The 9,981-nt window shown below is 46.5% G+C and overlaps 1 non-coding gene across 1 annotated transcript; it reads left to right on the plus strand.

Moving 5' to 3' along the window:
- Positions 1-566: 566 nt before the first annotated feature.
- On the plus strand, positions 567-641 carry Trnap-cgg (transfer RNA proline (anticodon CGG)). The gene has a single exon. It is a non-coding gene; the product is annotated as a tRNA-Pro (tRNA).
- The last annotated feature ends 9,340 nt before the right edge of the window (positions 642-9,981 follow it).

Here is a 9,981-nt window from a genome sequence, read left to right on the forward strand (position 1 = left end):
CAAGTGCTCTACCAACTGAGCTACCGAAGCACGACTCACGTCCGGTACCCACAGCTTTACTTCTGCCAGTATCTCGTCTCCTACCTTCCAAACTTTACAGAAGCTCTTCTGCGAACCATGCAGAACTAGCACTCCTGAAAGAAAGGATATCCTTTCTTTCAGGAGTGCTAGTTCTGCATGGTTCGCAGAAGAGCTTCTGTAAAGTTTGGAAGGTAGGAGACGAGATACTGGCAGAAGTAAAGCTGTGGGTACCGGACGTGAGTCGTGCTTCGGTAGCTCAGTTGGTAGAGCACTTGCCCGCGAAAGGCAAAGGTCCCGAGTTCGAGTCTCGGTCGGGCACACAGTTTTAATCTGCCAGGAAGTTTCATATCAGCGCACACTCCGCTGCAGAGTGAAAATCTCATTCTGGAAACATCCCCCAGGCTGTGGCTAAGCCATGTCTCCGCTATATCCTTTCTTTCAGGAGTGCTAGTTCTGCATGGTTCGCAGAAGAGCTTCTGTAAAGTTTGGAAGGTAGGAGACGAGATACTGGCAGAAGTAAAGCTGTGGGTACCGGACGTGAGTCGTGCTTCGGTAGCTCAGTTGGTAGAGCACTTGCCCGCGGAAGGCAAAGGTCCCGAGTTCGAGTCTCGGTCGGGCACACAGTTTTAATCTGCCAGGAAGTTTCATATCAGCGCACACTCCGCTGCAGAGTGAAAATCTCATTCATTCAACAAACGTTTGCAACAGTCTTGAAAGTGTGATACAATGTGAGAGTGAACGCCTGTTAGGTCAAGTTATTGGCAGGTTTGTTGACATGTGAATCAGGAGATAAGCGACTTGTTTTTTTAAATTTATGTCAGGGACTGAAAACCTATGAAGTGAATTAGGCACATGAATTTTTCTTTAAATGGGTTGCCTCTAGTTTTGGCTAACAGTCTAGCCATCTTCAGATCATAAAACATTCTTGATTAGTCCTGGCGCCATCACGGCTTCACACATTGTAAACAGCTTTCTTAAAATGACCGTATCCGTACAGGACATATCTAAAAGCAGCTTTCTCATCATTCGTGACCAAATAAATTGAGCTGAATACATATATACTGGTTGAGTTACTAAGCTGTAACGGCATAACGCCTTTAAGACCATTGATCATTTACACTGGTCACGAGTTATTAAAAGCTGCTTTTAATGATGTCATATGGACGTTGTCATTTTAATTAAGTTTAACGACATGTGAAGCCCTAATGGCACCAACACCAATCAAGAAGTTTTATTATCTGAAGATGCCTAGACAGTTAGCCAAAACCAGGAAGCAGTCCAAATAAACAACATTTCATGTGGGATCTTTAGTTCATGGGCTTCCAGTCCCTAACAATCAACTGGCGCAAAGTGGACACAGTAGAGGACGAGAGTGAGAAGGATGAGTCTGGAAACGTGCAAGCAATCTACTTTTAGCGAGAGGGTCAGGAGTGACCACCTATTGATTGCACTGTAGAAATAAGACTCCGCACTGCAGCGGGGAAACATGTATAGCTTTCAAACACTGTACCTGTATGCTGGCCAGAAACGAACATGCTGTATTTCGCGCGTACATCACAGAAGCTGCGGCCAGTGACAACGGCACCTCATTATTGCTCTGGGCACTAACGATCCAAGCCCGCGAATTCTTTGTCAATCTGCGTCCACTGTTATCTAAGTTAGAACTACTGCCACAGAACTATGCTGCACATTGCCCGAATCAACTTCACCTCATACAATAGCCAGGGAACGTTCAGGTCGTCCGAAGCCCGTTAACTTCTTAAAGGGACTAGCCAAGGAGGATAACATTGATTAGTCATCGATGGTACAATTTGTGGATGGTAAAATGTGTCAGTATCGCTCTGTATAATTTATTGCTAAATAGTACCAACATCTAGGGTCGATATCAATCATAGTTCACTGTAGAGAGAGCGTAATGACCCATGGTTAAAGTTTGTAAGCTTGAGTGATCCATGTCACAAGATCAAATTAAACGCACACGTGAAAGTATGCATTTCCCTTCAGCTACAGCAAACCTCTCACCTCATTGATACCCATTTCTAGACAGAATGGAGGTGACACTTTATAGTTACTGATTACTAATGTATATGGTTTTCAGTAACTTAATTTTGGCTATCCGTTGCGTTACAGAGGCCGGTAAACAGCGACACACCTACGAGGCAGACCACCTGCAGCACTCCCCAAAACAGTCTCAACTCAAGATCAGTTTCGCTCTTGCACCAACCGGTTTGTGCTTTTATGTCACCGACATATCGGTTAACCTAAATGGTATAACTACACTGCTACTCTGCAAGTACGATCGAAAGAAAAATGCAGAATACGGCATTTTGTCCAACTGCATAGCCAGTGTTGACGGGGTCTATCTGTCGAAAATACACTGACGTCTTAAGTTACCGGTGGCTTTTCATCAGCCAGTTGTTAGTATGTAACTGGTTTGTAGATATGAACGGAGAGAGAGTTGTTGATTAATAGGTTAAGTGATGCACCGAACAGTGTTAAGGCAATCTGAGCGACCACTGTCTAATTAGATTGTACCACATACACCAGGTGACTCGCTATAGGAAGTTTGGCTGAGTTATCCATCTGCATCTACATACATACAGCGCAAGCTAACATCTGATGGATTGCGCATGGTACGTTATACTAGTGTTATTTACTTTCCTCTTCCACTTCCAAACAGTGGAAGGGATAATCGATTGCCTATCTGCTTCCGTACGAGACCCAGTTTCTCTTAACTTCGTGGTCCTTGCGCGAAGAGTGCGTTGGCGGCAGTAGGATTGTTCTTCAGTCAGCTTCAAATGCCGATTCTCTAATTTTTTTTTTTAGATTGTGATCAAAGGACCTCTCCCCTCCAGCGATTCCCTCCCGAATTCACCAGTCTTCTCCATAATGCTCTAATGTTGATCAAACCTAGCGGTAACAAATCCAGCAGTCAGTCTCAGAATTCCTTCTATGTCATTCTCTGATCTGTCCTGATGGTGATTCCAGACATTTTAACAGTACTCAACAGGGACCCATTATTGTTGTATATGCGAACTCTTACAGATTAGCCATACATTCCTAAAATTCTCCCAATAAATCGAAGTCTACAATTCGCCTTACTACCGCCTTTATATGCTTGTTACAGTTCATATCGCTATGCAACGTTACACCTCGATATTTAAATGACGTGACTGTGTCAAGCAGTAGACCACTAAAGCGTATTCGAACATTACGGTTTATTTTTCCATATTGATCTGCATTAACTTACATTTAGCCTACATTCAGAGCTGCCATTTATCACACCAAATAGCAATTTTGTCTAAGTCATCTTGTATCCACTTACATCAATCAACTTCCACTTACCCCTTTACACCACAGCATAATCAGCGAACAGCCGCAGACTACAGCTCATCCTGACCACGTCATTTATATAGGGAATAACAATGGTTCTGTCAATCTTCCCGCGTGGCACTGCTGACTATACCCTTGCGTTTAATGAACATCAGCCGTCGAGGCAATATACTTGGTTCCGTTACTTAATAAGTGTTCGAGCCACTCACAAACGTGGGATCTATTTCGAATGCCTGTACGTTCGTTAACAGCTGGTGGTGTGGCACCACGACAAAGGCCTTACGGAAATCTAAAAATGTGGAATTTGCCTGTTATCCTTCATAGTAGGGTCGTAGGAAATCATGTGGAAAAAGGGCAGTTTCTCAAAAACCATGCTTTCTAAATCGGTTTATTTCTGGACAGGTTCTCCCGTCTCAAGGAAATCGACTATATTCGAACTGAGAATATGTTCAAGATTTATGCAGCAACGATATTAACTATATTGTCTGATTCTGGAAACTCCTTTTCTTTTACTGAAGTCACCTGTGCGTCTTTACATTCGTTTCGGACTTTGCACTGAGCGAGTGATTCGTGAAAAATACAAGCTAAGTAAGCGGAGATGCCGTAGAGTACTCTGTAAAACTGTACTGATATTCCATCCGGATCCGGGGCGTCACTTGGTCTCAACTCAGTCGCTTCTTTACGCCAGAGATGCCAATTACCGTATTCTACGAACAGGAGTTTGTACGACGGTCAAAAGAGGGCATGTTTGCACAATCCTCCTGTGTGAATGCTTTCTTAAACGCGAGATTTAAAACGAAGTCCTTCCTTTTGCTATATTCTATTGCCACTCCAGCCTGATCAACGAGGCACTGGACAAAAGTCTTCGATTACCTTAGTGATTTTACGTAGAACCAAAATTTTCTCGTGTTCTCAGAACATTTGCTGACTGGCTTTCTGTGTAATTTTAAATATCTATCTTCTTTACTTATTGCTCTTGGCCATCGTGGTCTAGCGGGTGGAGGACTTGGAGGTCCCAGTTTCAACTCAGGATAGGGGCGGGAATTTTTCCTCGTGGCAGTCCCTGCTGGATGGATTCAGGTCCACTCAGGCTGCTGTCAACTGAGTCCCGGTGATCTTTCCCGCGGGTATAAAGGGGGGGGGGGGTGCAAACCACACTCCGCCTCCTAGCGCTACGGCACCGAAAGGCTGTATGTACATTCCTGTCAATAGCCCGGACATGGGCTTGTGCCACAGACTTCCCTTTTATTTGCTATCGAGGGGGTTAAATCTGTCTCTTCCTAACACGCACAGCAACTTAAGAGTGCTCTTTTAAGCTAACGTACGATAAAAGCGGTCAAACGGTGGTCACCAGTGCTCAGCTCGGTGGCTGAGGTAACAGTCCTGCACGAAGCTGTGATGAGTATGAAATACTGTCAGCCTGAAACATGAACAGAAAAATTCTACGTAGATTACGAATACTGAAATTTATTAGAAAAATGATTAAAATATAGAATAAAGTGATCAGATACATTGTCGACTTGCACGAGATATTACGAGAGGTTTTGGGCCATTGTGCAAGTAAACTTTATGTGCAAAATAATATCTGAAATCTTAATTAAAACGATGGTATTTGCAGCAAAAAGCTGCAGGGAAGATAAGCTAGTCAGTGACATCATTACAGAAGCGACATGACACAGATTAAATTCTAGCTTCCTCTTACCTAGGCGGTTCAGTTTGAGATGTAATCTGTTACAATGAGACTCTCGATGGTGTTATCCGATCGTCGATGTGATTGTTCAGACAATTGCTTTCTTGATGAACCAAATGTTCCATTTACATCCGATTGACTAATTGAGAGGGGTTATGAGTCCAAACGGCGAGGTCATCAGTCCCGCGATTCCGAAGTGAGTTACAGAAGAAAGTGTTTGCTAAAAGCGGACGGATCCAGTCAAGGGAGTCAAATTATAAATGAGGAACATTAAACACACACAGTAAAAGCATAAAAGGTGAGACCAAATCTAAAAACTTGGAAAAGGGGGGGGGGGGGGGTGGTGGTCATGGGGTCACAGACAGAAGTTTAAAAGAAGCCCCAAACACAACCAACTTTCCCCTGCTCCAAGGCTAAAGGAGAATCTTTTATCTGGAAATAAACACCTTCACGGAGGAAACCCAGGACCAGTTCAACCATTCGTGGATCGTTTGCTAATATTAAATTTAAGGAATCGGGAGGGCTATATTTAACTAAGGGCCGAGATATCTTAAGTCAGGCTCCACAACATAGTTGGGGCGGGTCGTTACGTAGGAGGAAACAGTGGGTGAGCCGGGTACGACCAATGCGTAAACAGTGGACTCCTCCCGAAAGGAGCGGAAAGAGCACCAAACTGCAGTGGACTCCTTGATTGTGCGGAGTTTATCACTATGGGCAGTAGCGCTCCAGATGGCATTCTACTGTTAGGGAAAGAGATTTCACGTATTTCTGCAAATCCGCAGCTGGAATCATGAAAGGAAATGGGAGTAAGTATCTACTTCTATAGCCAAACGGTCAGCCAATTCATTCCCGCATGTGTTCATCCCAGAACACATGACTTAGGACCCAGAGAAAGGTGACTGAACATGCGGCACACTCAATGGCAGAGAGGTGGTCATGGGTGGCAGAGACTAAAGGGTGATGGAGTAGCATCAGTCGGTAGCCTGCAGGCTGCTCATGGACCCTGAACAAATTAAAACAATGGAAGGAGGGCCCTGTGAATGGCTAGAAGCTCTGCTGTGGACACACTACATGACCCCAGCAATAAATGGTGCTTGAAGCCAGGAGACATTAGAGTATTCCATTCATCAATAGTCTTAGAATCATCAGTGTAAAAGATGGTGCCACCCTGGAACTCTGCTAGGGTGGCACAGACAAGGCGCTGGAAAACCACAGGAGTGACACAGACCTTAGGACCCAGGAATAGATCTGTCCTAATCCGTGGTTCAGGCACCATCCAAGGGGAGGGAATGTGGGGGGGGGGGGAGTATGGGGGAAAGACCCAGGGTGCATTCTAGTTAGTGGAGGGAAGTGAGACGCATGCCAATTCTCTAGGAGACATCTCAATGGCGAAGAGCACAGGGTACACAGGATGGACACGGAATTGGCGAATAGCAGTTGCGTATGAAACAAGGAGTTGGACCCATCGGATGTGTAGAGGGGGAATCCGCACTTCTGTTTGGGGACTATCAACAGGACTAGTGTGAAAGGCACCAATAGCGAGGTGCACCCCACAATGATGGACAGGGTAAACGAGTTTCTAAGTGGAAGGAGATGCTGAGCCATAAACCTGACTACCATAATCTAGTCTGGATAAGACCAGTGTACAGTAAATATGGAGAAGAGAGGAATGATCTGGACACACAGCATTAAGCTTCCGCACATATGTAGTTTTTAGGTGGCGAATGTGGGGCAGCCATGTCATCTTGTTGTCAAAAATAAAGCCCAAGAAACGGGACTGTGCTACATCATCATCAACGAACTGGTTGCCTAAATAAAGTTCTGGATATGGGTGTACTGTGGATCGACGACAAAAATACATAACCCGCGTTTTGGAGGGAGAAAACCGGAAGCCATGGGTGGTGACCCACGCAGAGGCCCATCTGATGGCGCCTTGGTGCTGGAACTCATCAGACGCTACCGAGTGGGAGCTGCACCAGGTGCAAAAATCTATGTACAATGCCGAGGTAACTGCAGGGGAGGGGAGGGGAGAGTGGGATGAGGCTGGGTTAAGGACAGGCAAAAGTTGAAGGTAGTGACATTGGATTGGGTGTCACGTATTTTTGGCGAGCCTCAGCTTAAGACAGGCGATCCAGGGACATGCATTCTTTGATTTCTTCTCTCTCTTGTAAGCTGGGCCAGCTGGCGAGCGAGCTGAGTGGCTGTTAGCTCAAAACACACACACACACACACACACACACACACACACACACACACACACACAGGTGGCGCAACCCAAGGGGGCTTCCTCATGGAATGGGTGGCCAGTCTGCACACAAAGGGTCCGCCGTACAGTGGTAAGACATATGCCCAAAATGGAAGCACCAAAAACAACGTATAGGTGGAGCGACGTACGGTTTCACATCACATCTGTAGCAAATAACCTTTACCTCTGGAAGAGTACCCACTCGAAAGCCCTAATGAAGGCACCAGTAGTTGTGCAGTTGTCTTTGCGACCCTTCTGCACACGTCTCTTAAAATGAATGCCACACTGCTCCAGATTGGCCCGGAGTGCCTCATCAGTTAGCAGGATGAGGTCTCTTCAAAAAATTATTCCCTGGACCATATTCAGAGATTGGTGAGGAGTGATATGGGTATTGCGAAGACGACAACAGGCACGAAGAGCTGTGGATTGGGTGGCAGAAGAAGCTTTGATCGACAGGGAGCCTAACCGCTATGGTCATTAGCGCCCGGTCCGTGACTTAAGAAACAGTAAAAAACCGAAAATGGAAACCAGCAGCAATGGGAACGAAAGTCATAAAATTTGAGAAACTAAAAGCAGAAGGAAGGCTTAAAAATCCACTACAGAAAGTGGTTGGTTGTCCCCAAAAAAAGCTTCAAATGACTGACGTGATTTCACTGGCACGAATAAACTCGAGAACGTGATCGGCTGAGCGCGTGTCATCTGCTAAAATCGACGATATATCAGGCGATAGCTGTAGACGGGAGCATAACGGGTTAAAATAGGGGCACTCAAAATGTGTCTTACCGTCCACAGCTGAGAGCAGTGGGGACAGAGTGGGGGAGGATCGCCGCTTAAAAGATGTCGATGGCTAAAAAGACCGTGCCCTATCCGGAGTCTAGTTAAAATTACCTCCACCCGGCGACGCGTTCGGGAGGAAGAGGTCCAAGCACAAAGAAGAGCTTTCACGTCCCGCAATTTGTTATGGGGAAGTGTCGACCAATGTGCGTGCCATAAATGAACAACACGACGACATAAAACGCTCCGTAGATCGGCGAAGGCAATCGATTGGATAGCTGGCCGAAGAAGAGAGACAGCAAAGGCTGCAATATCGGCCACCTCATTTCCACAGATACCAGCGTGTCCCGGGAGCCAGAGGAACGCCACTGAGACGCCCCCCAAGTGGAGCAAGCGCAGACAGTCCTGAATCCTGTGGACCAGAGGGTGCACAGGGTAAAGAGCTTGGAGACTTAGGATAGAGCTGAGAGAATCTGAGCAGATTACGTACTGTATCCGCTGATGGCGGCGGATGTAGTGGACAGCCTGGAGAACAACGCAAAGCTCCGCAGTATAAACCGAACACTGGTCGGGAAGCCGAAATTGATGTGGGGTGTCGCCAACAATATAGGCACTCCCTACACCTAACGATGTTTTCGAGACATCAGTGTAAATAAATGTGGCTTCCTTCATTTGTGCACATAGAGCAGCAAATGCCCGACGATAAACAAGTGAAGGGGTACCATCCTTGGGAAATCGACAAAGGTCACGGAGCAGGCAGATCCGGGGACGGAGCCAAGGCGGTGCTGTACCCCAAGTTGTCAACAAGGTTTTAGGAGAGCGGAAGTAAAGAGAATGGAGCAGTTGATGGAAGCGGACTCCCAGTGGTAGTAGGGAGAAGGGGGCGACCTGCATACCCTACATCAAAGGAGGCGTCGAAAAAAACGTCATGGGCTGGATTAGCAGGCATGGAAGACAGATGGCTAGCATAACGACTCAGAAGGACTGCTCGCCGATTGGACAGCGGAGGTTCAGCAGTCTCAGCATTAAGGCTTTCCATAGGGCTGGTGTAAAAAGCTCCAATCACTAAACGTAATCCACGGTGGTGGATAGAGTCGAGACGACGAAGAATAGACGGCCGAGCAGAGGAGTAAACTATGCTTCCATAGTCCAATTTCGAGCGCACTAAGGCGCGATAGAGGCGGAGAAGGACCACTCGGTCCGCTCCCCAGGAGGTACCATTCAGGACACGGAGGGTGTTGAGCGATCGCAGACAGCGAGCCGAAAGATAGGAAACGTGGGAGGACCAGCACAGTTTTCTGTCAAACATAAGACCCAAGAATTCAGCGACGTCCGAAAACGGAAGGTTGACAGGTCCTAGATGTAAGGAGGGTGGAAGAAACTCCTTACGTCGCCAAAAATTAACACAAACGGTCTTACTGGGAGCAAAACGGAAGCCGGTTTCGGTGCTCCAAGAGTAGAGGCGATCGAGAAATCCTTGACGACGTCGTTCAAGAAGGCTGGTCCGTTGAGAGCTGCAGTAGATAGCAAAATCGTCCACAAAGAGGGAGCCCGAGACATCAGGAAGGAGACAATACATAATTGGATTTATGGCAATAGCAAACAGTACAACACATAGCACGGAGCCCTGGGGTACCCCGTTTTCTTGGGAGAAAGTACGGGAGAGTAGTGTTCACCCGCACTCTAAATGTGCGCTCTGCCATAAATTGGCGAAGAAAAAGGGGCAGCCGACATCGAAAGCCCCAAGAGAACAGTGTGCGGAGGATGCCTGTCCTCCAACAGGTATCGTATACTCTCTCCAGATCAAAAGATATTGCTACTGTTTGGCGTTTCCGGAGAAAATTGTTCATTATATAAGTGGAGAGAGAAACAAGATGGTCAACTGCAGAACGATGCTTTCGGATACCGCATTGGGCAG

The sequence above is a fragment of the Schistocerca serialis genome, chromosome 6 (genome assembly GCF_023864345.2).
Source record: "Schistocerca serialis cubense isolate TAMUIC-IGC-003099 chromosome 6, iqSchSeri2.2, whole genome shotgun sequence".
Taxonomy (NCBI): Eukaryota; Metazoa; Arthropoda; class Insecta; order Orthoptera; family Acrididae; genus Schistocerca; species Schistocerca serialis.